This window comes from Hyperolius riggenbachi, chromosome 10 (genome assembly GCF_040937935.1).
Source record: "Hyperolius riggenbachi isolate aHypRig1 chromosome 10, aHypRig1.pri, whole genome shotgun sequence".
In the NCBI taxonomy this organism is placed as follows: Eukaryota; Metazoa; Chordata; class Amphibia; order Anura; family Hyperoliidae; genus Hyperolius; species Hyperolius riggenbachi.
The window spans coordinates 133,912,036-133,938,447 of NC_090655.1; the positions used below are offsets into that span (position 1 = coordinate 133,912,036).

Consider the following 26,412-nt stretch of genomic DNA (forward strand, 5'->3'; position numbering starts at 1 on the left):
GGTCAACTTTTAAACCTGTTTTTTTTTTTTTTTCACTTACTTGGGGTTTCTACCAGCCCCATGCAGCCATCCTGTGCCCTTGTAGTCACTCACTGCTGCTCCAGTCCCCTGCCGCCGGCTAGTTTCTTTTTTGCTGACCTCTAGGTTGGTGGGCCGCATTGTGTCCATGTTTAAGTATTCCTGCTGGTGCAGGAACATTAACACATAGTGTTTAGCATCAGCGGTACAATGTGTACAATGTTCCGTGTTGCAGTGTTAGCGCTAAAAAAAATTAGGCATTGCACTGGTAACGCTAAAAAATGGATGTGTTAATGTTCCTGCACCAGCGGGAATGCGTACAAATGGAGGCAATGTGGCCTGCCGAACTAGAGGTTGGCGAAAATGAAACTAGGTTGGGGGGAGGGGGACTGGAGCAGCAGTGAGTGATTTACAAGGGCCCAGGATGGCTGAATGGGGCTAGTAGAAGCCCCAGGTAAGTGAAATTTTTTTTTTTTTTTTGCCTGACCATTCCTTTAACTAGATCTGGACTGACGCAAAATGAATCTACGTCCAGCAGGTGGTCTTAAGCCCCTGACTGGTTGTAAACTCTGTCGCATTGAGCGTGTGTACTCTCATTTTCCGCCGGTCTCACTGCTACGTCCCTGCCGCACTTTGCTTGCCCTGCCGTCTCTGATGGCAGAGCACTGTGAGCCGGGCAGGGGCCATTTTCATTGGCTCCTGGCCTTGTCATCACTGTAAGGCAATCCCATTGGCTTACATTGATTGACAGGGTCAGGAGCTGATGAAAGCGGCTCCTGACTGGTGCACAGTGCTCTACTGTCATAGAGATGGCAGAGATAGAAACCTGTGGTGGGGACATAGTGGTGGATTTTTGTGGCAATTTGCCAGGAAGTGCCGGTTTAATGTACCAGTAGCCTCTGGTTCTGCAGGGGGCAGAGGCTACTGGTACTGAAGTGGTAAAATGCTCAATACATCTGGTTCTGTATACAGGTAGTCTCTGGTTAACAAGTTAGGGACTGTAAGTTTTCTTAACGTGGATCTGTTATTAAGTTGGAACACTGCCATGTTTGTCCCCTGTAGCTCCGCTGTGACCCCCTGTCTCCAGTGTCACCCTGTCACCTCTGCCCTCTGTATCTGTTTATAGAAGCTTAAAGAGCACCAGAGACAAAGCACCCTCATGTATTTTACCTTATAAATCAGTGGGAACATGACCGTAAACACCTAATCTGCTCTTTGTTTCATTGTTCTTTGTTTAATCTGACTGTTATCACCTCTGATAAGAATCCTTGAGGGCTCGTTTCCACTATAGCGAATCCGCATGCGGGCACTGCATGCGGATTTGCATAGTCAATGTAGGTGGATGGGGCTGTTTCCACTTGTGCGGCGGCGGGAGCGTTTTTCGGTGTGGCAGAAATCTGCACGGCAGAGCCGTCAGATTTTGCGTGCGGGAGGAATGCAGGCGAATCGCCGCTAATGCATTTAATAGGGAAATCGCATGCGGCTTTGTCATGCGGATTTCCCCGCGATTTCGCGTGCGATTTTGCATGGTTTGCTATGGAGCTTTACTCAGGCAGTGACATGGTTAAATTCGCCTGGCTCCTTGCCATGTGAAATCACATGCGAAATTACGGCTAAATCCGCATGTGGAAACGCAGCCGCATGGGATTTCTTCTGCGGTGGAATGCAGGCGATTCCGCCAGGGCTGTGGAGTCGGGCAATTTTGGGTGCCTGGAGTTGGGGAAAAAATGCACCGACTCCGACTCCTAATGAATTTGTAACTGTAATTAAAATAGAAAATATGATAAATTGTTCTATTTCTCAGATAATAGTCATTAAAAATAATGTATATATACACTATATATATATATATACAGTAATAGCTGTGCTTAGTCCACAAAAATGAAATAAACCAATCAAAATTAGTTACTTGTGCTGCTTCAATAAAGCAGTCCCCGTATTTTTAAGGTCAGATATACATATCTGATTGTGACTGTATATATGATGTGTACACAGGAATCTCTTATATATACTAAATAACATCTATGCTGTAAGAATAAAGCCTGATGTGTAGCTGTGTCACTAATAGAGATGGTCAATGAGATGGAAATAATTCTGCATTGACGCTGGTTTATGCAAATGTATGCACTCCCTTTGCTGATGAAATCAAATAATTTATGTTAAAATTTGGTTTGGTGACTACAAATTAAAGGGTAACTGAGACGGATGAAAAGTAAAGTTTTTATACATACCTGGGGCTTCCTCCAGCCCCCTTCAGGCTAATCAGTCCCTCGCTGTCCTCCACCACCCGGATCTTCTGCTATGAGTGCTGGTAATTCAGCCAGTCAGCGCTGTCCGGCCGCATGCCGCTCCCACAGCCAGGAACATTCTGCACCTGCGCAATAGTGCTGCACAGGTGTAGTATGCTCCTGGCGGCCGAGTGTGTGCATGCGCACTACGCCCGACTGGCTCATGTACCTGGACTCATAGCAGAAGATCTAGGTGGTGGAGGAGGACAACGAGGGACTGATTATCCTGAAGGCGGCTGGAGGAAGCCCCAGGTATGTATAAAACTTTAATTTCATCTGTCTCAGGTTTACTTTGTTACACAGTAGTACTATACTCTACATATGCACTCCCCACAGAGCTGCAGGGAATCCACTGAGAATGTTGTGCACATTGAACACAGAGGTGTTGTCTGTTTACAATCTCCTCATTCCCCTGCAGAGTACCTGCACATCACTCTTACCTGTACCCACAGTTACATTGCCTAGGGCCTGATAGATGTTCTTTGTTCCGGTTTGTACCTTTTTACAAGTACTCTTACCAAGGACTAGTTTTAATCTAAAGGGAATAAATATAGTAGTCTACATATCCTTCTCACTTCAGTTGTCTTGTAAAATTCCTAAGCGTTGGCAGTTAAGAGACGAATTTCATGTTACATACTTTTAATCAACAAAATTGTAATATGCAAATTAGAGGAGTCGGAGTCGGTGGAATCCTAAACTGAGGAGTCGGAGTTGGTGGATTTTTGGACCGACTCCACAGCCCTGGATTCCGCACTGCAACAGTGGAAACGAGCCCTGACTGAGCATTCAGTCTGGCTTTGCTACGGAATGATTATAGCTGAGTCTGTCTTCTCAAGGCCAAGGCTGCTCCCTTGTGGCTCTGCTATAATGACTCTGCTATAATCATTCCAGGCAAAGCCAGACTGAATGGTCAGTCTGGGATTCTTATCACAGCTGATAACAGACACTTTTAGCAGTGAGGATGAAACGGAGAGCAGGGTAGGTGTTTTTGTTCTAATGTTCCCACTGTGATATAAGGTAAAATGCGTGAGGGTGCTTCGTCTCTGGCTCACTTTAAAAGCCATTTTTTTCTTGTAGTTTTTGTGAAAAAAGATTTATAAAAAATGTAGTTAATTTTTTTTTTTATACTTGTTCCCATGGCAACACAGAATCCATGATGTTTGTATCAGTGGGTTGTTTTACCTGTAGTTTTATCTGTAGTAATGTGAGTTTACAGACATATTTTTAGATATTGGCACAAATTATATTGGCCTCAATTCACTAAGTTTATCTCCTGTCACCATGGTGACTAGGTATGTAGTATTCAGGAAACCTTTTATGTCAGGGAAACGTAACGGTTAGTCTTCTGTCTTTGAGTTAAAGGGACTCCGAGCTCTGAAAAAAGGAAAGTTGTACTCACCAGGTGCTTTTTCCAGCCCAGTGCTGGTCGGGAGGTCCCACGCCGGCGTCCTGGCTCCTCTCCTTCTCCCCGCTCCGGAATGGCTGGCAGGCCGCAGCCCGGGCGACACTCTCCCGAGTGTCGGGCTGCTTCTTCCGCATATGACGCGGATTACGTCACACGCCGGCCGCCTCGCGTCATCACGGCGGCCGGCGTGAAAGTACTGCGCATGCGTGCTTTGTTCGCGCATGCGCAGTACTTTCACTCCGGCCGCCGTGATGACGCGAGGCGGCCGGCGTGTGACGTAATCCGCGTCATATGCGGAAGAAGCAGCCCGACACTCGGGAGAGTGTCGCCCGGGCTGCGGCCTGCCAGCCATTCCGGAGCGGGGAGAAGGAGAGGAGCCAGGACGCCGGCGTGGGACCTCCCGACCAGCACTGGGCTGGAAAAAGCCCCTGGTGAGTACAACTTTCCTTTTTTTTCCGAGCTCAGTCCCTTTAACTCTTGAATCTTAAAAATAAGTCTAGAATTGTAGTGTTAAAGAGGAGCTGTTAGGTATAAGGTCTCAGAGAAAATAAATGCATATATCAGTAGCTAAATATTGGCTGTATTTACATTACATATGCATTTCACTGTCCACGTTTGGATTTCACAGAATTTTTATATAGTATGTGCAGAGATAGATGCTCCTGACAGCTCATGGCAGGCTCCATGTTTTTCTGTCAAATGTGTCGTCATGTCCTGCCTGCTTCCTGATCACAGAAAAGCTGGTACTGAATAACAGTGTGCAGTGAATATTAATGAGCCATGTGGCTAGGAACAATAGCTGACTCCTGCAGTGTACTCTGGCCGGAGATTTATCAGCGCTACGCGCTGGACTGATTACAAGCTGCTGTAACGTCTCATTAGCAGCCGAGGGGAGGGCCCCAGAATGCTTTGCAGTATAGTATGCGGCTTGCGTCCTCTTGGGTCTAATTAGCTTTTCTGATAAGCACACATCAAAGGTAAGAGAGATTTTTATCTTCACTAATGGCTTTCTGGCTTCCTTCTAAACTGTTTAACACAGGAGAATAGAGGTTTAAATTAGCTTCTGCAGCCTGACAGTTACTCTTTAAAGACAGGCTGTTAATGAACTGGGTGTGAAAAGAACTACAGAGGAGGTAACTTATTTGCAGAGGAGGTAAATTAAGGAATGAAGAGATAAGAGAACTCTGTCACTGTGTGTTGGTATGTTTTTCTCTTGCCTTATTATCTTCAGCATGGTCTTAGTGAACTGAGGCCATTGTATTTGTTTGTGATGTATAAAATTGTTATTTAAGAATATGTAGTTTCTATAATGTTGTTGACCTATGTTTTTGTTTTTTGTTTTGTAGTGCTGCTCTGTGATTGCAACTTATGAAGGTTTAATAATTGCGTTACTACTTCAGGAGATGGAGCCACGATCTGTTTGTGTGGTAAGTAGAAATGTAGGATGTAAGTGATGTTATGTAGTAGTATGGTGGCATTATTTATTCAACCGCTGTTAAAAGGAACAGTTTAGATATTAACCAGGTGATGGCTATTGATTTGATTTTTTTTTTTTTTTTTTTTTTTAAATTAGCATGCTGTATATTTGTTTTGTCAGCCAGGGCCCAGGGGCTGAAGTTTTTATGAGTCCAGCTGATTAAGTCAGTGTTAGTTCAATGGGGTGTGAGCTTTTGAGCTTATGGTCCGAATAGAAATTTAATATTGATTTTGTTGATGTAACAGGGGTTATATCGTGCTGCTATGTTTGGGCTGTGTAATGTTGTGGGGATGGTTCATAATGTAGTTATTGTGAGGTATTGTAAATAGTGTTGTAGTTAGAAAATGGTCTGGTGAACGTTAGTAGTTGAATACTCTAGTCTTCTGTTGAGTCCCTGAATAAGTGGATGGGGTTAGGAGGAATTGACTGTTATGTGTCACAATGGGCTGTATTCACAAAACTTCTCATAAATGACTTATTTATCATCTAACTGTTAAAAATAACTTTTTTGCACATTGACAAGCCAAATAACTCAAAGTAAGTTGTTCTTGGGTAAGTTTGTTTGAAAATGTATTTTCTTAAGTGAATTAGATTATATTTGTGGTCTTTGGGAGCTTAAAGAGAACCTGCACTGAGTAAAATTTATTTAAAATAAACACATGAGGTAACTTCAAATAAACATTATATAGATACCTTGCCATCAGTTCCTCTCAGAAGGTCACCATTTTCTTCTCACAGTGATCCCTTCCAGTTCTGACAATATTTTGTCAGAACTGAAATATATCAGTTGCTGTCAGTTACAGCTGAGAGGAGAACTGACGTGTCCATGTTTCCCTATGGCTCAAGTGGGCGATGTTACAGTTTAACAGTGTGCTGACCTGGAGGCTGTTAGGGGGTAATAGCCATTTACTAAATGGAGGACACAGAATTCCATTGATCACAGTGGACAAACAGGACGCAGGAGAGGAAAAATAGATTGAGGAGTAGATTACACAGGAAGTAAGTCTGACTTGTGTATGTTTATTTTGACTTTTAATTTTCAGTTCAGGTTTTCTTTAAATATGTAACATGGAAAACATGAAAAAGCTTTGTGAATCATGGCCATTTGTGCTTAACCACTTAAGGACCAAGGGGGTTTCTAATGATCGGTGCTGCGTGGGCTCTACAGGCCGCAGCATTGATCAGGAATGTGGCCAGGCGATCAGACTTTACCCCTCCCCCCTTTTTCCCCACTAGGGGTGGGGGGTCTGATCGCCGCCGGCTCTGTTAGTTCGGCGGGGGGGGAGGCTCCTCAAAGCCCCCCTCCGCAGCCATTTCCGCTCTCCCTCCGCTCACCTCCCTCTTCATCGTAATGCGCAGGACGGAAGTACGTCCTGCGCATCCTAGGATAGGCTGTAGCCTATCATATGCCGGCGATCCCCGGCCAATCGGAGGCCGGGGATCGGCGATTTACGTCACGGCGCTGCTGTGCAGCAGCGCCGTGTGATGTAAGGTGTTTAAATTTTGCTGGTGAGCCGTGATCGGCGGCTCTCCGGCTGTTCACGGAGACAGCCTCCGTGAACTGGCATGGAAAGGCAGCTCGATTGAGCGGCCGTTTCCATGCTATACCACTAACGACCCGCCGACGCCTTTCGGCGTTAGGCGGTCGTTAAGTGGTTAATGTGAGTGAGGATTTGTGGTTTTCTATGAGAACAAGGTAGGATTGTAATTGGTAGGATGGTAGTGTGTAATGTGTTTGTTACTATGTTAAAATACAAATAAAAAATGATGTAACAAATAGCTACTTGCTTACCTCTCCAGAAGATATAGACACAAGTTTAACAGAGGAAATTATTTAAATAATAAAATAAAGCTGACAGGTTTCATGGGTCATGGGCTTCTTCCTCAGGTTATTACAAAATGCTTTGATAGCATAGGGGCTAGAGTGTAGGTGCCTATTAGAGGTGGCTACACCCTATCACTTATGCTATGAAGGCATCTTGGATTGATTGGAAGAAGTGGACTATGAGGCGTGAAAGATGTTTTCAGATCATTTTAAGTGGAAAAACTAAATTTCTCTTCAAAACGTAGTGTCTATATTGTCTGTAGAGGGAAATGGTTTTTTTATTTTTTTTTTATTTTTTTGTTGTTGTCTAGTAAAATCAGAAAATGGAACACACATTGGGTGCCTTCATCCTTTTCATTACTAGTCAGATCTTCTTTGGAGGTAATAATTATGCAGTTTATCTGGAAAGTCGATTGTACTACAGGAGAATGACCATCCAGTATCCAGCAGGATCTGGAGTATGAAGCAGGGGTGGTTTATTATTGGCAGGCCTATATGGTGATTGCCGGAATTGCAATACACCTTTATGATTATATACTTATATTAGTTTATTTTCCCTATATCTGATGATACTGCACCATTATGCTACTGGGGTCTCCCTACTTCTCACCTAAATATTCTTAGTCCTTATGAGAATCACCAAAGAAAACTAACCCTAAGGCTACTTGCACACCAAGACGTTGTGTTAGGTGCCATGTTAAGGTCGCATAACGTGCACCTAACACAACGTATGGTGCTGCAAGATAGGACGGTAGAGTGAGCCGTGTTAGGCGGCTCCAGCCCTATGTCTCCCAGAGTGGCGCTGATTGGCCGGCGGGACCACGTGATGCGGAGCGAGACACTCCGCATCATGTGGTCCCGCCGGCCAATCAGCTGCCGCCAGTGCAGTGAATATTAAGTAGCCATGTGCGCGGCTACTGTAGTTGGCTCTCCCCGCCTCCTCTCTGCCCTCCACTGAGCATGTGCAGACAGTCTAACGCGGCTATAGCCGCTCTAACGCCGTAGCATGCTGCACTTTCGGGAGAACGTGCAGCGTTACATGTAACGCAACGTGGGCTGTGTGAACAGCCCACTTGTGTTACATTGATGTGCGTTGGGGGAGCGTTACAGGCGCACTAACGTGTGCCTGTAACGTCCCTGTGTGTAAGCAGCCTAAAGTAAGTATTGTAGTTGTGTGAAGGGCGTTGTGACACACAGGTCAGAACTAATTCTGAGCCTATCTGCTTGTGGTGGGGCTGAATAGCAATGGTTGGGAGTTGTTTGGAGTTTGAATTGAGTCTTTTGAATTTGAACAGTAGTTGGAAATATGTAGAAATGTTTATAAATTAGATTGCAGTGGATTTATGTAGTACTTAATTGTTTCTCTTTATGCATACATTTGTGGGCATCAGTTCTAGTGACCTTTGGTGTGTGGAAGGAGTTGATTGATGTAGTAAGGTGTGGGTGTAGGGAGCAACTTTGATCTTACAGTATTGTCAGCTAAACCTGTACTGAGAAATGTTGAATGTTTCTGTTGGCTTAGGATGGAATATTTTTGTATTGTAGCAGCTTATGGTGAAAATAATCTAAAATGTAGTGTATAATTTATTGTTACGCTGGCATGAGTATTTAATTTTGATTTATTAACAAAGAATTATGTGTTGAAATTTGTATTTGATAGAGAAGTAAATGTGTTTTTAATTTTTTTTTTCAATTTGTATTAGGTGTGAATGTGGAGTTATAGTGTATGTATTTATGTAATGTGTTTTTTATTTCATGTGAATGAAGGCAATTGGTTGTTGTCCAAGTCCAAAGAAGCCACTATTGGGAACTGAGAAGTGTATGTGGGGCCCAAGTTACTGGTGCAGGGACCTTGAAACTGCCGGAAGCTGTAATGTAAGTTTACAATTGTGCATGAAATGTGTATAGAGATTGTATCATTTTCATATGAATAGCTATGAATTACGTGGTTGTAAAAGAAATGTTGAATGTCTGGTATGATTATACAAATAAAACACCATGAGATGGGATGTGAATTATGTGTAGTGTATTGGAAATTAACCATAATACATATGACCAACATACTCTTGTCACAAAAATGGCAGAATTTCCCAAAGGCCTCCAATCTCTACTGCCTGCAGGCTGGGGGAATGGTAAGATATCTGATATAGGGTCCAGTTGCACTGAAAAGTGACTGCAGTGACACCAACAGTTCAAGATTTGTCATTTGCCTTACAAAATTCGACCTAAGAAAGGTGTTAAGTGGGGCAGAGTATGAAGTAGTGATTGTGGTGATTTTTTATTGGTTGTTTGTTTTGTTTTTCTATTGGTGACATCCAGTATGGTGGTCTGATTAAAGAGGAGCTGTTGGCCATACTATTGAAGGAAAAAAAATCAAATCCATAAGTAGATAAATAATTGCTATACTTGCATAACATATGTATTGCACTATCCATGTTATGATTCCTGTGAATTGTATAAAGGAAAAGTAGAGAATCCTATTCTAGACAGTTACCATATTTACTGTGGCTATTTTGAAGCTGGTTGTGATGTAATATCTGCCCTTAATCTCCTCTGCCTGATTTGCCTGCTCTTCACTATAGGAAGTGGGATTGTTTCAGCCTGAGAATTTTTGGCCAATCAGAGGAACAGAGGTGTGGGAGGGGAAAACAGGAGGGAAAGAGGATTCAGCCAATTAGGCTGCATTAGTTAAAGGAGAACTGTAGTGAGAGGTATATGGAGGCTGCCATATTTATTTCCTTTTAGGCAATACCAGTTGCCTGGCAACCCTGCTGATCTATTTGGCTGAAGTAGTGGCTTAATGACACCAGAAACAAGCATGCAGCTAATTGTGTCATCTCTGTCAAAACTGTCAAACACCTGATCTGCTGCATGCTTGTTCAGGGTCTATGGCTGAAAGTATTAGAGGCAGATGATAGTCTGGTAATTGGTATAGGTAAAAGGAAATAAATATTGTAGCCTCTATACATCTCTCTCTACAGTTATCCTTTTAAAGGGAAGGTCCAAGCAAAATTAAAAAATGAGTTTCACTTACCTGGGGTTTCTACCAGCCCCATGCGGCTATCCTGTGCCCTCGTAGTCGCTCACTGCTGCTCCAGTCCCCCGCTGGCAGCTTTCCGACCTCGGAGGTCGGCGGGCCGCATTGCGTACGTTTTTACGCATTCCCACTAGTGCAGGAACATTAACACATACATTTTTACGCATTACTGGTTCAATGCGTAAAAATTTACGCATTGAACCAGTAACGCGTCAAAATGTATGTGTTAATGTTCTTGCATTAGCGGGAATGCGTAAAAACGTACGCAATGTGGCCCGCCGACCTCCGAGGTCGGCAAGCTGCCAGCGGGGGACTGGAGCAGCAGTGAGTGACTACGAGGGCACAGGATGGCTGCATGGGGCTGGTAGAAGCCCCAGGTAAGTGAAACTAATTTTTTTTTATTTTGCTTGAACCTTCCCTTTAAGTCTGAGGTGAGGTAGATAAGCAAAAAAAGACAACCAAGCATGCCCTGCAATGTATTTTCTTTTTCATCAAGAAAGTTTTTTTATTGACATATTGTAGACATACAATTATACTATACGTATGTAAATGACAGTAACATTTGGACAGAAAATAGTGCCGGTGAGGGTATTGTCTTTTGGAATTTACATGACCTAATAGGTATGCAAGACAAACCCACTGCATCTAACCAAGGCCAGCACCAAAGATATAGGCTGTAGAGTCCTCTGTAAGCTAGTGATGGCAGCTAAGTCTATTACATATTTCCATAATTTTTAACACAGGTTGCTTAGATAGTATATTCATGAATAAACATTAATCAAACACATACAATCTATAATAGTATAGTATATTATAATATCAAGATAACCATAAACCGAGGTCTAACTCCAACCTCAACTGTCTGTTTCTCTCACTCTTCTACTTATGACATCCTGTATGAGTATTGCTTAAAGTAAATGTTGATCATGTGGATAGTGTCTGACCAGGGATAGGTCAAATTTCAAGGGGTGATATGTGTGGGAATAGGGTCTATCGTAGGCAGCCATGATGCAGGGATAGAATAATGCTCTCTATTTATTCCTAGTCTGCTTCTGATTAGGTGCAATGTCTTTTCTGTGTATTAAATAAGAGTGCTTTAAACTGGGGAATGGTGATTTATCAACAAGAAAAGTAACAGTGATTGTAACGTTTGGATTGGCTGGTTAGCATCCTTATTGTTTACCAGATAAAAAGCAAGAATTGATTTTTGATGTTATGCCTGACAGTTGCTCTTTAAGTGGACACTATTAGCTAATGTTATCTGGCTAGTAAGGACAGGTAGTGAAGTGTAAGGGCTGGTTCAGATGGATGTTTGTGCAGTGTTTACCGCCAGCCTTCGGAGCTTGGCGTTAAACGCTCTCATTCAAGGGAATGGGAGTGTTTGCACCAAGCTTTCATGTGCGTTTACACGAATGTGGTGTTAGGGTCGCGGTTTTCCCTGGCATTCAAGGAGCCCCTGGAAGCTACATGTAGCTTCCAGGGGTGGTTAACTGTGACGGGTAATGTCCCCCTAGGGGAATAAAAAAAAGCGATTGCATCCGAATGCAACGTGAACGCTGCTAAAAAGCCCGAATGCATCACCACCGTGACGTCAACGAATGCAATGTCTCTGAACGTCCCTCTGAACCAGCCCTAAAGGTGGTTACACACCATAGAATTAAATATGATTGCACACCAATGCAATAAATATGTGTATCCTGTGTTTTTTTGGGGGGGGATTGATATTAGAAGGGTCTGACCAATATTATAAAGAATTGTATGTTGTGTGATGGATAGTGATATTTTATTCAGTAGGAAAAAAAAGTAACTATTTAGTACATAATAAAGTGTTTTTGTAATGTTTTATGTTTGTCTTATTTTAGTAACCATGCAATTGTTTTATATTTGAAGTTTTAAAAATACATGTGTGGTAGTTCAAATACTCTGAAGCTTCAGATCGATAGGAAAATAGAAAAGGTGGGGGAAAGGCTGGGCGTCCCTAAACACATGCTGGAATTGAATGTTTAATCGCACAGGCATACACTGCCTCTGCTAGACTGAAAAATGCATGCCCTGCATCCAAGACAAGTGCTAACATTTATTAAAGTAGGAGGAACTTTAGCTTTCATTATGGTTTGCATTCAAAGTATATTATACTAGATACTTGTGCCATGGTGAGGCAAACCTCCGGGCAAGTGACCTGACCTAAATTTGAAACACTTTGCATTCAATTTAGATGCAAATCCCCTCCTCCTGAGTTTCCTGTTTGCATAATAAGTAGTAGCAGATTTGCATATGATTTGCATCTGAATTGAATGCAAAGTGTGCAGAAAATCTATTTAGGTGAAGCACACTGGTGGTCATTTCAGATGCAGCCTTAGTGGTATGTGCTTGTGTTCTCCTTGCTGTTCAATAGGAAGGAAAATAGGATTGGAATGTTTCCAGTGAATATAAATTTGTGTGTGGCCATCTTTACTCTTATGGATGGAAATATTAGTGAAGCAGTCTACATGTCTCTTCAGATTTAGCAGGTGTGGTTCTGCAGTAGTTCTGCGCCTGCGCAGTCTGCTGCGGCCTATGTGGCGGTGATTTACAGCGCCGATTGTGCAGGTGCAGTAGGTCGCTCTGACGTCATAGCTGGGGACTGGGTGGGAGCTCTGGCGAACAGCTGAGGGCAGAGATGCAGCGAGGGAGGTCCTGGGAGCTTGGGGCTGGAGGAAGCCCTTGGTAAGTTGTCTATTTTATTAAAATTGGCTGGAAAACTCCTTTAAGTGAAAGGTAATGTATTTGAATTGAGTGTATGAAGCCAGTAAAATTACCTCTTAGTATTTGTAAGTCCTTCTTAGCATTATTATGAATGATGATTTGTTGGATCTATGGAGGGGGGGGGGGGGGGAATAAATTGTTTTGCTGTGGGGATGCAGTGAATTTTCATTGATATTTATGCTGAAGAGGACTTTGAAAAGAGAAGAGGTAATTTTACTGGCTTCTGACTGTGCAAAGGTTATAGTGGAAGAGTGTGCTGATGTATGTAAAGTAAATATTTATTGGAATGGTTTTTAATTTTTGTACAGAGTAAGGTATTTGTATTCAGGTTAATTGGGGAAGTATAGTTTTGTTTGCGTTTCTGAAAACTGTAAAGTATGTAATAGATTGTAGTGGGTGGTTAATGAAAGTTCCTCCCCTGCTGCCTGCATTCAGGCAGAGGCTGGCTGTTTTGTATGTGTCTTTATGTATTGTTGCTGTTTGTCTTCTTTGCTTTAACGTCACTGGAGATATTGACGTGTATGCACATCCATACTAAACATGCAGGAAATGGTATTTATGTGGATGCATGTCAATACTCTCTTGCACTGTATACTTGATGTTAGCTTGATACATTTTTGCAAGTTACAAACAGGGCCGGTTTAAGCAACAATGGGGTCCCAGGGCAAAATAAACCTGGTGGGCCCCCCAACATATACCGTGGAACAAAAATCGGCATTAGGGGACCTTTTTTGCAGCTGGCATAGTCAGGGTGTGAAGTCCCAATCGGTCAGAGCTCCACATTCTGGCTATCCCAGCCTGCATGGGGGACAAGGGGTTAAAAAGTTTCAGGAGGGGGGACCCCACATAATTAAAAAAAAAAAAAAAAAATTCCCACACTCTAAACATAAAAAAAAATTTGGGAAAATAGGAAAAAATGCCAGTGATCTTCATACAGTCATATTGCGGCTGTATAGCAATCACTGGCCAAAGCGCTGCGGCTGCGTATAGACCCCCTGGAAACCCCGTTAGGAAATTTATTGCGCTTTCATTTGATGCATGTAAAATTACACTACCGTTAAGTTTGCTACTAAAAGTTATATTTACCGCATTTAAAGGTATACTTTTTTCCTTTGAAACTTTAAAATCGATTTTCTCAAAAACTATAAGGTATTTTTGAAAAATTGTTTTTTTCCTCTTATTCCTAATGATCTCCTTAACATATTCTGCAAATTTAGGGTTTCTAGCATTTAAGGTGGATTTTCTATTAACTATTAAAGTCGGCAGGTTTTTAAATGTGTTTTTTTTTTTCCTTTGAAACTTTAAAATTGATTTTCTCAAGAACTATAAGGCCGATTTGAAAAAATTTTTTTCATCTTGTAGCCACTGGGGGCCCCTACAAGCTCTGGGGCCCTGGGTCAGCTGCCTCCTTTGCCTTAATGGTAGCGCCGGCCCTGGTTACAAATGTAGTAAAAAGAAGAATTGGGACACCTTTTTTCATAGAAATCTTGAGGAAATTGAATGGCAGGGAAGTTAAAGCGGAATATAATCCGGCATTTCAACTTTGCTCTAAAACATTATTTACAGTATTATATGCAAGCAGCATTTTTTTTTTTTTTACTAGACCAGCATTGGAAGGGTTACACAGTGCTTTAAAGTTCCTGGAGATTTCTGCAGATGCATCCGAAGCTGACATAGATACATTTAGTTTACATACATGTATCTAAATGTTGAATGTGACTCACTCTCTCTGACTGAGAAGGAGCTGGAGGACAGCCAAAGAGTGTGTAACATCTCTCAATAGATACATTTAACAAAATAGAATGTAACAATCTGAACTTCTGCATATCTCTCCACAGAACTTTAAACCTCTGTGTTTAACCTTTCCAATGCTGGTCTTTTAAAAAAAAATGCTTTTTGCATATAATATGGTGTAAATAATGTTTTAAAGCAAATTTGAAATGCAGGGTTATATTCCGCTTTAATGAAGCGTGTGTTGTCTGTTTTTGCTGCTGTAGGACACTATATTGGATTTAGCAGGAAATGCAGGGAAGACTGGTGGATTAGTAAACTTTTGCTTTTGTGGACTTAAAGGGAACCTAAACTGAGAAGGATATGGATTTTTCCTTTTAAAATAATACCATTTGCCTGACTCTCCTGCTGATCCTGTGTCTCTAATACTTTTAGCCGCAGCCCCTCAACAAGCATGCAGATCAGGTGCTCTGACTGAAGTCAGACTGGATTAGCTGCATGCTTGTTTCAGGTGTGTGATTCAGACACTGCTGCGGCCAAAGAGCTCAGCAGGACTGCCCCGCAACTGGTATTGTTTAAAAGGAAACATTCATATCCCTCTCAGTTTAGGTTCCCTTTAAGTACCAGAGGTGTAGATATATGTATTCAGTGCTTTATAGTGGTGGTGTTTTTTTGGTCTTTGGGTTAAATAAACTGTTGAGGCGGTTTATGTAGAAATTGCATAGCAGGAATGGTGTTAGAGGGTAAAGGTGTTGGTTTAGTTGGTGAACATGAGTTAATAATTGTGGTGGACATCTGGGTTGTGGGTTTGTGTGTCTAGTTTTGTTGTTTGAAGTTTGTTTATTGATTAAGTAGTTTGACATTGCAATACATAAAGTTTTACAGCAAATTAAAAGTCTTAGCATTATCCTTTCAAATCTAAATGTATGTTTCATTCAAACGCATGCATTACCATTATTTTGTGTAGATGATGAAATTGTGGATTGGATAGGTTGTTCAACCAAATATCCCATCACTAGCTTTGAGCACATTACTATATAGTCTCAAATTATGTCAAACAATCTGTGTGTGGTAATTGAGTGAACATGGTTAACTTTTTGAAGCTTTAGAGAGGTATTTATATTGGTAATGTATGTAAGTGGAGTAGGAGGGGATTGTAATTTCATAATTGTAACCTCAATTGTAGGGTTAGTATGAACAGTGATGTAATTACTGCAATTTGTATTATGTTTAGACCCACTTCCATTGTCTAAAGTTGTTAATGTGTGTTTACTACATTTCCTAACCAATAAAACTAACATTACAAAAGTTAAAATCAAGTCCAGGTGTTCTTAATATGTTCCATGTTTAGGATTGTTTTATTGAATGGGAATGAGTTAGTTGTAGTCCTTCAAATATGTAGAATTAAGAGAGAAAAGTAGTTTAAGATTATGCAGATAGGTTGGGGTACAGTGGGTTATGTTGTAGTAATGTCGTAATGTTTTTGTTGCATGATCATTATATCCTATGCAGGTATCTGTAGTTTTTTGAGATGTTAATTGTATTTTTGTGTTTGTATATCTAGTACTGCTTTATAACCATGTTTTTACATTTGTTTATAAATTGTACATTTTGCATGGTAGTTTTGCGTTGACAGTTTGTAATTAATTTTTGTTGTTATTTTAGGCTATTGAGCACTGCAAGCGTCATGTTTGGAACTAGAGAAATTTTTTTTGCGCTGTGATGGACTGCACACTTTTTCCTTGTGGAAGCAATTTACTGTGTTTGGCTTGATTGGTGACTGTTTGAATTGTAAAGGCGGATGTAGAAGGTTTTTTGTTTTCTGTTTTTTAAAGATTTGGGTATTTTGAAATTGCGAATGTTAAAATTTTTTTTTTTGCTTTTAGAAATGTGACTTAGCAGAGTTATGGAAGGCAGAGGCTATATAGATACAAATTAAAGTCTAAAATAAAAAATTTAATTTTATTTGCAAATTACTTAAAGGTGTTGGTTGAAATTTTGTTCATTTGTAAAATGAAATTTTGAATAAACAGTTTGTGATTTTAATTTCTAAAGTGTATAAATGATGATTTTTAACATTCATGTTTTGCTTGTAATATTTGGTCACATTTATCCGGTCTGCAAATGCATGTCACAACGTTTTTTTTAAATCAGCATTTATTAGTAGTGTTATTTGTGTTTTGTAAAATAATGTTCTAGAGAAGCCGAGGTGGGTTTGAAGAATAGTATCTGCATACACAGGCTGGATCTGCCTATACAGCCCAGCCTCTGTTGCTATCCTAAACCCCCCCTAAGGTCCACCTGCACTTTGCAATCCCTCATAAATCACAGCCACGCTGCTGACAAACTGCTTGTCAGAGCTGGCTATGTTTATCTCTAGTGTCAGTCTGTTGCTCTCCCTGCCTCCTGCAGAACTCCAGTCCCCGCCTGCATCCCTTCCCTCCCTGCTAATTGGAGGGAAGGGACGGGGCAGGGACCGGAGCTATGCAGGAGGCGGGGGGAGCAGCTGAGACTGACACTACAGATGTAAACATAGTCTCACAGCATGGCTGTGATTTATGAGGGATTGCAGAGTGCAGGGGGACCTTAGTGGGGTTTGGGATAGCAACAGAGGCTGGGCTGTATAGGCAGATCCAGCCTCTGTATGCAGATCACATACTTCAAACACACCTTGGGTTCTCTTTAAGAAGTAAAATTGAGCATTATCACAATTATTGGTTAGCCTTAATTAATGCATTTTTGTTTTTATAGTGTTGAAATAAATGCTTAAGATATCAAAAATTGTATAATATGGAAGAGAAGTACTTGAATTTAGTGTCAATGTAAATTTTTTTTGTTTTGTTTCTTTAATAATCTAATAAAGGTGTTTTAAAAAAATCTGTAAAGTTGTTTTTGCTTTTTGTTTAGTGAATATTGTTATGGTCAAATGTGGGTTTTTTAATGTTAAGTAGAGTAGCCTCTGTAATGTTAAATGTCAGTACTAGTTTTAGATGTATTTGTGTCGTTGTATTAAAGTGTGTGTGTGTATATAGTAAGCAATATAGGTTTTGGTGGGAATGCAGTGTTGGTGTTTGGGTTAATATAAGGATAATTACAGGCTGTAATATGTTTTGTGAACTTATAGAGTTGTATGGTTTTGAGTAGGTATTTTATTTGTAGTGGTATTGTCAGCATGAAAATGAAATAACACACAGACCAATTACTGTTGACAAGTTATTAAGGTGCTAATCCTGAAATTCCATTGTTGAATTTTGTAGTCTGTTATGGGTTGGAGTGATCACATACTTTACGAGCACTGGCCTTTTAGTAGTTAGTGCCAAATAGTATAATGCTGGGGCTTTTTTTTATGTATAATATATTTCTTCTCTTCCATTTAGTTTCCTGGCTAGGTTCTTATATGAAACTCTGCGCATTTGCATTTACAAGCAAGGCTGAGGTGACTCTGCAATCGGATGAGAAAATAAAGAAAGTGCAGTTCTTTGTATATACATCTCAGTGGGAGTGTCTGAATAATCTTTGAGGAGGGCAGCTACTGAATACACAATGATTAAGAAAAGGGAGGGGGTAAATAAAAGTCAGGGAGGATATGATGTTGGCATTAGCTTAGTAAAATGGGCATTGCCTACAATAGGCTTGTCTGCATTTTCTGTATAAAATTCACCTGGATCAGTATGTGGATAGCACAATAAATCTGTTATGTAAGTAGAAGTATTAATTATCTAATTGTATATATTTTTTATTTTTGTTTAGTGTGGGTGTTGCTTGTTCTTTAACTAGTTTGGCCTCCTGGATGTACTAGCTATGGCCAGGAGGCTATGTGCAAGCCCGCGTGCTGCCGTGGCCAATTGGGCGCGCTCCTGGCTGTGGATCGTTAGCCCATGAATCAGAGAATTGGGCTATGGTGCCTGATCACTGATTACTCTCCCCTGCAGAAAAAGCGTCAGTTTCTCTCTGAAGCTCCGCTTTTTGTGGCTGTTGTGTCCCTCTAAGTATATGTTACGCTTAGAGTGACTGCATGTAAAGAAACTCAAGGCTGCCACAACTAAAATTAAAAAAAAAAACCTTAACACACATTTACATTATAAAAGTTCTGTTTACATCCCACCCTTCCCAAAAAGATCCAAATAAAATTTTTAATTTAAATAAAAAAATTAAAATAATAAAATAAAAAATGTAAATATTTAGCTATGGGTCTAAACTTTTTAAATATCGATGTAAAGATGAAATATTTCTATAATTTTTTTTTTTTGAACTTGTAAATAGTGATTGATGCAAAATGGTAAAAATGCACCTTTATTTCCAAATTAAATATTGTTGCCATACATTGTGCTAGGGATATAATTGTAATGGTGTAATAACTGGGACATATGGGCAAATACAATATGTGAGTTTTAATTATGGAGGTATGTATTAGTTTTAAACTATAATGGCTGAAAACTGAATATGATTTTTGTTTATTTTTGTTGTTCCTGTTAAAATGCATTTACAGTAAAGTGGCTCTTAGCAAAATGTATCCCCCAAAGAAAGCCTAATTGGTGGTAGAGAAAACAAGATATAGAGTAGTTTGTTGTGATAAATAGTGATAAAGTTGTAGGGTAATGAATGGGAGGTGAACATTGCTTGGATGCATAAAGTGAAAACGACTGAAGGCTGAAGTGGTTAACAATGTTATATATTTTTGTAAAGTAAATGATTTTAAATGGTGGTAAAGTGATAGTTAACTTGTTCATGAGTTAGTTAATATAGTTACGTACGTTAAGTATGATAAAGTTTGCTAAATGTATAGTAACTACACTTGTTTGAAATATTAATGATTGTTTTGGGGTGGGGGTGAATTGAATGTGTGTGTGTGTGTGTGTGTGTGTGTGTGTGTGTTGCTTGTTGTTCTGTTGGGGGGGGGTAAAATGTCACTCTTAAAGTGGATCCCAAATGAAAATTTAACAAGTAGGTAGTCTAGATATGTTGTATAATTTTTTTAGATAGTTTACACAGGAAATATAGCTGTATTCAGTTTTAGTAGAATATGATTATTTCTTCCTGTGATATGACAGCAGTCATGTTTGTAAATATAGCACTGAGGCAGGATTTTCAGCATGATGTGCTTACTAAACTACGAGTGCTCAGCCTGTGTTAAAAAAAAAAAAAAAATTTCCTTCTCCCTTTTGCCTCAGAAGTCTTTGGGTAGTAATAGCTCCTCCTCCTATTGTTCAGACTGAGCTGCCATGAGACCTTGCTACTGTTTGGGAGTGTGTTGTCTCTGTTAAAAATGTGTGGTTGTTGCTTGTTTAGTGTATAGGTAATTTGCTCCACCCCAAAAATTATTTTTTTGTTTTAATACTCAATGTCGTGTAAATTAAAATGAAAGGAACACATTTATGCAATGAGTAAAAGTTCATTTTGGTTATAGTTTAAGAGCACAAACAACTAGCTGGTTATACAATGTTGTCAGATATAGTTTCATTTGGGAATAAGGTAGACTGTAAGTAGATGGTAATATTAATATTAAATGTTATAATTGTAAAATTTAAGAGTTGAGTTGTGAGTGGGTAGTAAAGGGATCTTTTAGTTTAGTTAGAGTTATAGTCCATTATGTGTAATATTTTGTTTTAGTAATGTGTATATATTGTTGTATTTCTGATTGAATGTTGGTTTGATTGTTTAAAGGTTTTGTTAAGTGGTTATGTTTTTGTAATGGGGTCTGAAAAGTTAATTTTCTTAGATGCTTTAGTCTTTAACACTGCTACTGTAAATATGGGAAGTTGAAAAGAGATTGATAAAGTGCAGGTAGTGGTGGATTAAAATTGTATGGTGGGGGGGGGGGGGGGGGGGTAGATAGAGTTCAGTAGTGGCTGATGTTATCTGCAGTGTGCTAGTAAAATTGGAAGGGGGAAACAAAAATCATATGTAGGTATGTTGTGGAGTTAAGTTTTTAGGATTGTGTTTATATAGTTTTGAAGGCATTTAATGATAGGACACTTACAAATCTTCCTTATAAACTCTAAATAGGTGAGTGTCATCTGCTGCACTTTGGTATAATCAGGAGATGCAGAAAAAGGTGTTGTGCCTCCTATGTTGTGTATCTGGAGTGAGGAATATGTGGTGGTTTTCCCAAGTATATATCTGAAGGGCCACAAAAATAGAGTATGATATTGGGTTTGGTGGGGTAAGATTGATACGAGAATTTTAAATTCAAAAGTTTATAAAGGAGTTGTCTAGTGTGCTGACTGTAATGTAGGAGTCTGTGCTGGTTTTTGGTGAAATATTGTTTTTATATGTGAAGTGTACTAGGTATACATGTGTATATAGTCTATAGTGATATGTAGTTGGAGTTGTGGTTTCCTAATTTGCGGAGTATGAGTGGGCAGATTATTGTATTGACCCCATAGCTCTGGATTTGTTGTGGTAATTGGTTTATTATTTGGGGGGGGGTTTGTTAATGTGGAATAGTTATTTTAGTAATTAGGATTTGTAGTGACAATTTAATGTAAGAATAGGGTTTTTTGTATAGCAATATGTATACATTTTGTGTTAATCTATCCAGGAGGATAAATTGGCTAAGTTGATTATGGTGTTTGAAGGTGGGTCTGATATGGTGATTAATGTGTAACCACTAAATATGTTGAGTGAGTTGTAGGGTTTTTGCAGTTTTTGTGTAGTCTGTGAGAAGGGCAGATTTTAATAAGTATTTTAAATAAGTAAACGTATAGAAAAAATAGGGTGCTGTAGTGTTTTATTTGCTCACAGGATGGAATAACTAGTTAATAGTTGTTGGAGGAGGTAGAAGGGAGTGAGTGAGTGGGTTTGTGTTAAGAAGTAAGAGATGTATATTTAGGTGGGATGGTGGAGTAGGGGTGGTGAGGTGGTGATGACTTTTTATGTATTAGTTTGTTTGTAGTTTATGGATAGTTATTAGAAGTTTTTCTGTATATTAGTATACTGTATATACTTTAGTATAAACTGATCCCCCTAACTGTTCCTTTACAATATCAGAGTAAATGATAGTCTTGAGTTTTAGCTGATGGTAGGAAATGGAGTGACCTTATGGTGCAGAACAGGGTATTGTGTGGAGGAGTTTGCTGACTTGGAGGGGGTAGAAGGGATATATTCACATAGTACACAATCAGAGGAGATGAGGACGCAAAGAAAGTGTTACATTTGGATCAGGCTGCTCTCTTGGTCTGCTGCTCTGAATGACTGGCTGTGGTTTGACTTGGATTTGGCCTCTGACAGAGTTAAGAACAAGCACATACCCTGAACTTATGACCCTGAGAGTTTGTGCAGTCAACAGCACCCTGAACTGTCACCCTACAGACATGACACTTCTAGCAGACTGGAAGGTTGATGTCAGCTTGTCAAATAAGCCTCCCTTCACTTTTCCCCTCCTCCCCCCATGTGCACCAACATAGTTCAAAATGAAAATAGGAGGTGAATTATAGCATGATGGTGCATTTTCAAATGAGAGTGGTTCTAGTGCTGGCTGGTGGGCGTGCAAATCCCTGTCTGCCAGAGTGGAATGTCAGGCATACCGATTTGTTTTTTAGTCCCGTTCTGTCTGGCAAAGTATCTGAGTGTCCCCTGGTAAATTGAGCGCGGTGATAAATTTGTTTCCCTGGTTCCTGGTCCATGCTATTTGTTTGCAACTTCAAAGTTTCTTTACTATGATGGCAGCAGTGGTGCATGTTAGATGGTGTCCTAGCAAAAATACTGATGTAGTAGATGAACAGAGTGGACTGTGAACCAGGGAAGGAAATGTGACAGAGCACTACATTTCCTTTGGACGCTTTGCTGGATGGGAGGGGCTGGGAAAAAAAAGCAAAGAGGTATGGCTTACATTTTGCTTTGGTGGACAGGGATTTGCACGGGCACCAGCTAGCGCAATTGAAGCTGCTCTCTGCAAATGGAGGGGAGGAGGGACACTTGTCATTTGAAAAAGCTGCATTGTGCTATAATTCAGCGCCTATATTAATGATGCGGTCAGATGCACTGTTAAGGGGTGATGACTCAAGTATAAGCTGAGAAGGCCCACTTTTGGACCACTTTGTTGTATTCTAAATTGTGGCTTATACTTGAGTATATCAGGTAGATATGTAGCATGTTTGGTTGGTAATTGGCTAGTGTATGGCTGTTTTTAAGGGATGTTATGAATGGTGAAAGAAATGTGTAGTTTAGTAAGCAGTTAGTAGGTTGCAGTAGCTATGATGTGTGAGTTACTATATTATGTTAAAGGTGTATGTGGAAGAGTGGTTTAAAGAGAGGGCTGGGAAGAAGTGTTTTAGTTAGTTCAAAGGAGTTGTATGATATATTTTGCTGTATGTAATTGCAATGTGAAAAGTGAGGTGTTATGTAGGACTATTATGAATGTGTTTAAAATGTATTAATTAATTGTTGTTGGTCAGGTAGTAATTATGTCGTTTGTGCATGTTTGCTTTGTACTGAAATATGTATGGTTGGTTTGGTTTTTGATTAAAAGGTTGTTGATGTTTGATATGTTATGGATGTAGTTGATGGGATTGCAATAGCTAGATGTGTTATAAATTGTTGGGTATAGAATAGTGTTGGTAATGTGTTGTAGGTGTGATAAATGAAATGTATGTTTCGTGAGTAATTCAGGCTGATTAAGTAGATGTAAAATGTGTAGACAGTTTAGGGAAATGTTGTTGTTGTGTATATAAGTATTGGATGGAGTAAAATATTATTAGCTTTAGGATTATGTAGGATGTATGTGGCAATTATGTAAGTTTAATAATAATAATAATGGGGAATGGTAATGGGAATAGAAAGTGTGCAAAAGGTTTTGGGTAATGGAAAAGTAGATGTATTTAATTGTATGTGAATGATAGGTCTAAAGCAAATGAGAGCAGTACCCTTTAAGTAGGAAGTGTAATTAAAGGGCGGGTGTACACAGTTAATTAGTAATTGATATGTTATAAAAGTAAGGGGAGAAGTCAGCTGTGATGACTTGTCAGATGTGTGTTTATTCAAAGTGTGAAGATAACAATTGCAGCAGACGATCTGAATTTTCCTGAATTCGCCTGACATTCACCTGCATTCAACTTCCAGACCGCCATTCTCTAAGGTAAACAACGATTTTCTTATGCAAAAGTATAACTTATTAAATCACTCCACAATTCACTCCTGCTTCTACACAAACCCTTATAATCACACACTTCTATTACATCTCACTTTCCTGCACTATCCCTTTACTTACTTCATCCCGAATATTTACTTTCAACACCTTTTGAAACCTACTACACTACTAAAACTCCTTCATACCACAAAACCTGCCCATACAAACAGTAACATTTTTTGTTTACACAAACACTATCATTTTCACTACCAACCCCTAACCTACTACTTCAGCAAATACTAAAACAGATCCAACACATTTTACTACAACATCAAACCCAACCAAAACACTACACCAATACCACAAATCAAACCCCCAACTAATATTTCTTCAAAAACACTATCCAGATCAAACTTCAGCATTCACAATTAACATGCATACTATGTTCAAACACCTACATCTACTAATACTAACAAACACCAATCCAGACCATTGCATCAACACAAACTTTTCTGAACTCTACCTTGTACTGTGTAAAACAACTAAAACACACCTTTCATTCACATTGCAAATAACAATTATATACATACACTAAAATACACCAATAAAAAAACTATACAAAACACTCACAAATATAATTAGTAGATATAACACACAATTATTTAACCTCTACACTTATATTTTAAAAGTACACAATTTGAATAACTACACCAAACAATTATACTTCCATACATAATCACCTCTCACAATCAACCATCTCAGCATATTCACTAAATAACCACCAAACACTACTCATTGCACATTCCCGTTTAATAACTAACTTATACACAAAACTGCCACCTCATGATAAACTATTAACACAACCCCATAAACAAGCTCATATCCAACCTTTACGCCTACTCACACATCCATACCAAACATACATTCAATTAAACTTTAATTACACAACTAATTAACATGTTACTATCTAATTTCTAACTCTAATGGCTCACTTCAACTACAATTTAACCTCACAAACCTCATTAAACACTTACCAAAAATTATTGCAACATACCTACACAATCAATTTCATTACACTACATTCACACCAAATACAACAACTACACTACATGCCAAACAACTATTCTAAAAATATATAATTCCTACCTATACTTATCTACCAATCTTATACTGACCTATTTTTGTCCATCATTCTCCTGCAAACCAAATCCACTATGATGAATATTCACACTGACACCAGCTCCACACTAGTCCATTCCACATCACACCAGTTTACCTCGCATACATTTTTTCTCATTTTTGATTCCTCTTCCCACCCCTCCCATTTTAAACTCAATTTTTTAACCTAATACATTTCCCCCCATATTAAAACACCAGTCAGCAAGACCATAATCAACCCCTCTCCCTACCCTAACTCCCCCCTCCCCACTACTCCTCCAACTAGTTTCCATGTAATAATATTTCAAACACACAACATCAACAATAAATAACTAACTTTTTTACACTTTCTCCACTCACCACAGCACTACCTTGAATGCCACCCTCTATACCTCAAAGGACAACATGAAAGACATTATCACAGCTACCAAAAGTCATTCAATAATACTACACTCCCCACTCACTGCCTCTAAACACTTTAACAACTTTTGCAGAGACTAGTACAAAGATATCATGAACAATCCACCAAAGTAAAAAAAAAAAAAAAGGGTATAATTTCCCAACCCCTAACCACTTCCTCCCCCACGCTGCCTGCCTACCCACTCCAAAATTGCAGCTACATCTCCCTCAGACTGTAACACTAAAACCTATCCATATCTGCATCCAAACAAACTTTCAACTTCACTCCTCCACAGGTCCACATGGGAGAGAACATAAAGACCAAATGTAAATGGCAACCTCCCACCACATACCTTCAGTATTCTTCCTGTCCCCAAAAAGTACAGACAATTTCCTCAGCTGCCCAAACCAAAGAGTGAGTCTAGAAAAATGCTGTGACCTCCTGGAAACATCCCTCTTAGGAGGTCTGAGTCAACCTTCTCTATCAGGTGCAACTCTCCACTAAACATGGAAATCAACTCCACTTAGTGGATGCATCACTTCCTCCACCTGTTACAACACACACATGCATTCCAGGGCAGCTATGCATCCCACAAAAACAACATCCAACACAAAACAATACCAGCTCTTCCGCCAATTCTGGGTAGACGAGACTACACATTAAAACACCACAATGTCCAACATCTATTCAAATAGACTTTTATTTGAAGAGTATAGCTGCTATAGCAGTGATAGATTAACACTACTGAAACCATCCACTACTGCCTCTGCCACAATGTAACTTTTCACCTCAGACCAGGGAGCCAGGCACTCAAAACAGTACAATCCACACAAGCACTTTCATACTGGCAGGGCATAACAAGTTTATGACAACTCATTTATGATGATTGTGCTCTTTTGAAGAACCTAAGACCTGCTTCTTCCATAAATAAATCTAAATCTGCAATACTTGCATTTTATCTATGGTAAACCATGAAGGAAAAGACATTTTGAATGTATACTATGAAAAAAAAGTCAACATCACATGTCAGAAAAATGTCTTAATACAAATGTTTCCACTGTTTTACCATCAGTCTAGGTTATCTCAGCAAAATGAAGATACCAACTTACCTATACCATTTCAACAACTAAGGGGTTTGGAGTCCTCTTCAGAGAAAGCAGTCCCTGCTGGGATGTCTTCTGACCAAAAAGATAAAACACCTAGATACTCAAAAGGTACATTAAAATTACTCCCTAAACAATCAGATGAATGAGTGTAATTT

General features: G+C 39.6%; 2 long non-coding RNA genes across 5 annotated transcripts in view; both read left to right on the top strand.

Moving 5' to 3' along the window:
* The first annotated feature begins 5,054 nt into the window (after positions 1-5,054).
* On the top strand, positions 5,055-16,572 carry LOC137535638 (uncharacterized). The gene is made up of 3 exons (XR_011024421.1): positions 5,055-5,138; positions 8,781-8,888; positions 16,192-16,572. It is a non-coding gene; the product is annotated as an uncharacterized lncRNA (long non-coding RNA).
* Positions 16,573-23,503: 6,931 nt separating this feature from the next.
* Positions 23,504-26,412, top strand: part of LOC137536155 (uncharacterized) — a 138,494-nt gene continuing 135,585 nt past the window's right edge. For all 4 annotated transcript variants that reach the window (XR_011024530.1, XR_011024532.1, XR_011024531.1 and 1 more), the window contains exons 1-2: positions 23,504-23,602; positions 26,224-26,365. This is a non-coding gene — a long non-coding RNA (uncharacterized lncRNA). The remainder of the gene's footprint in view (positions 23,603-26,223; positions 26,366-26,412) is intronic.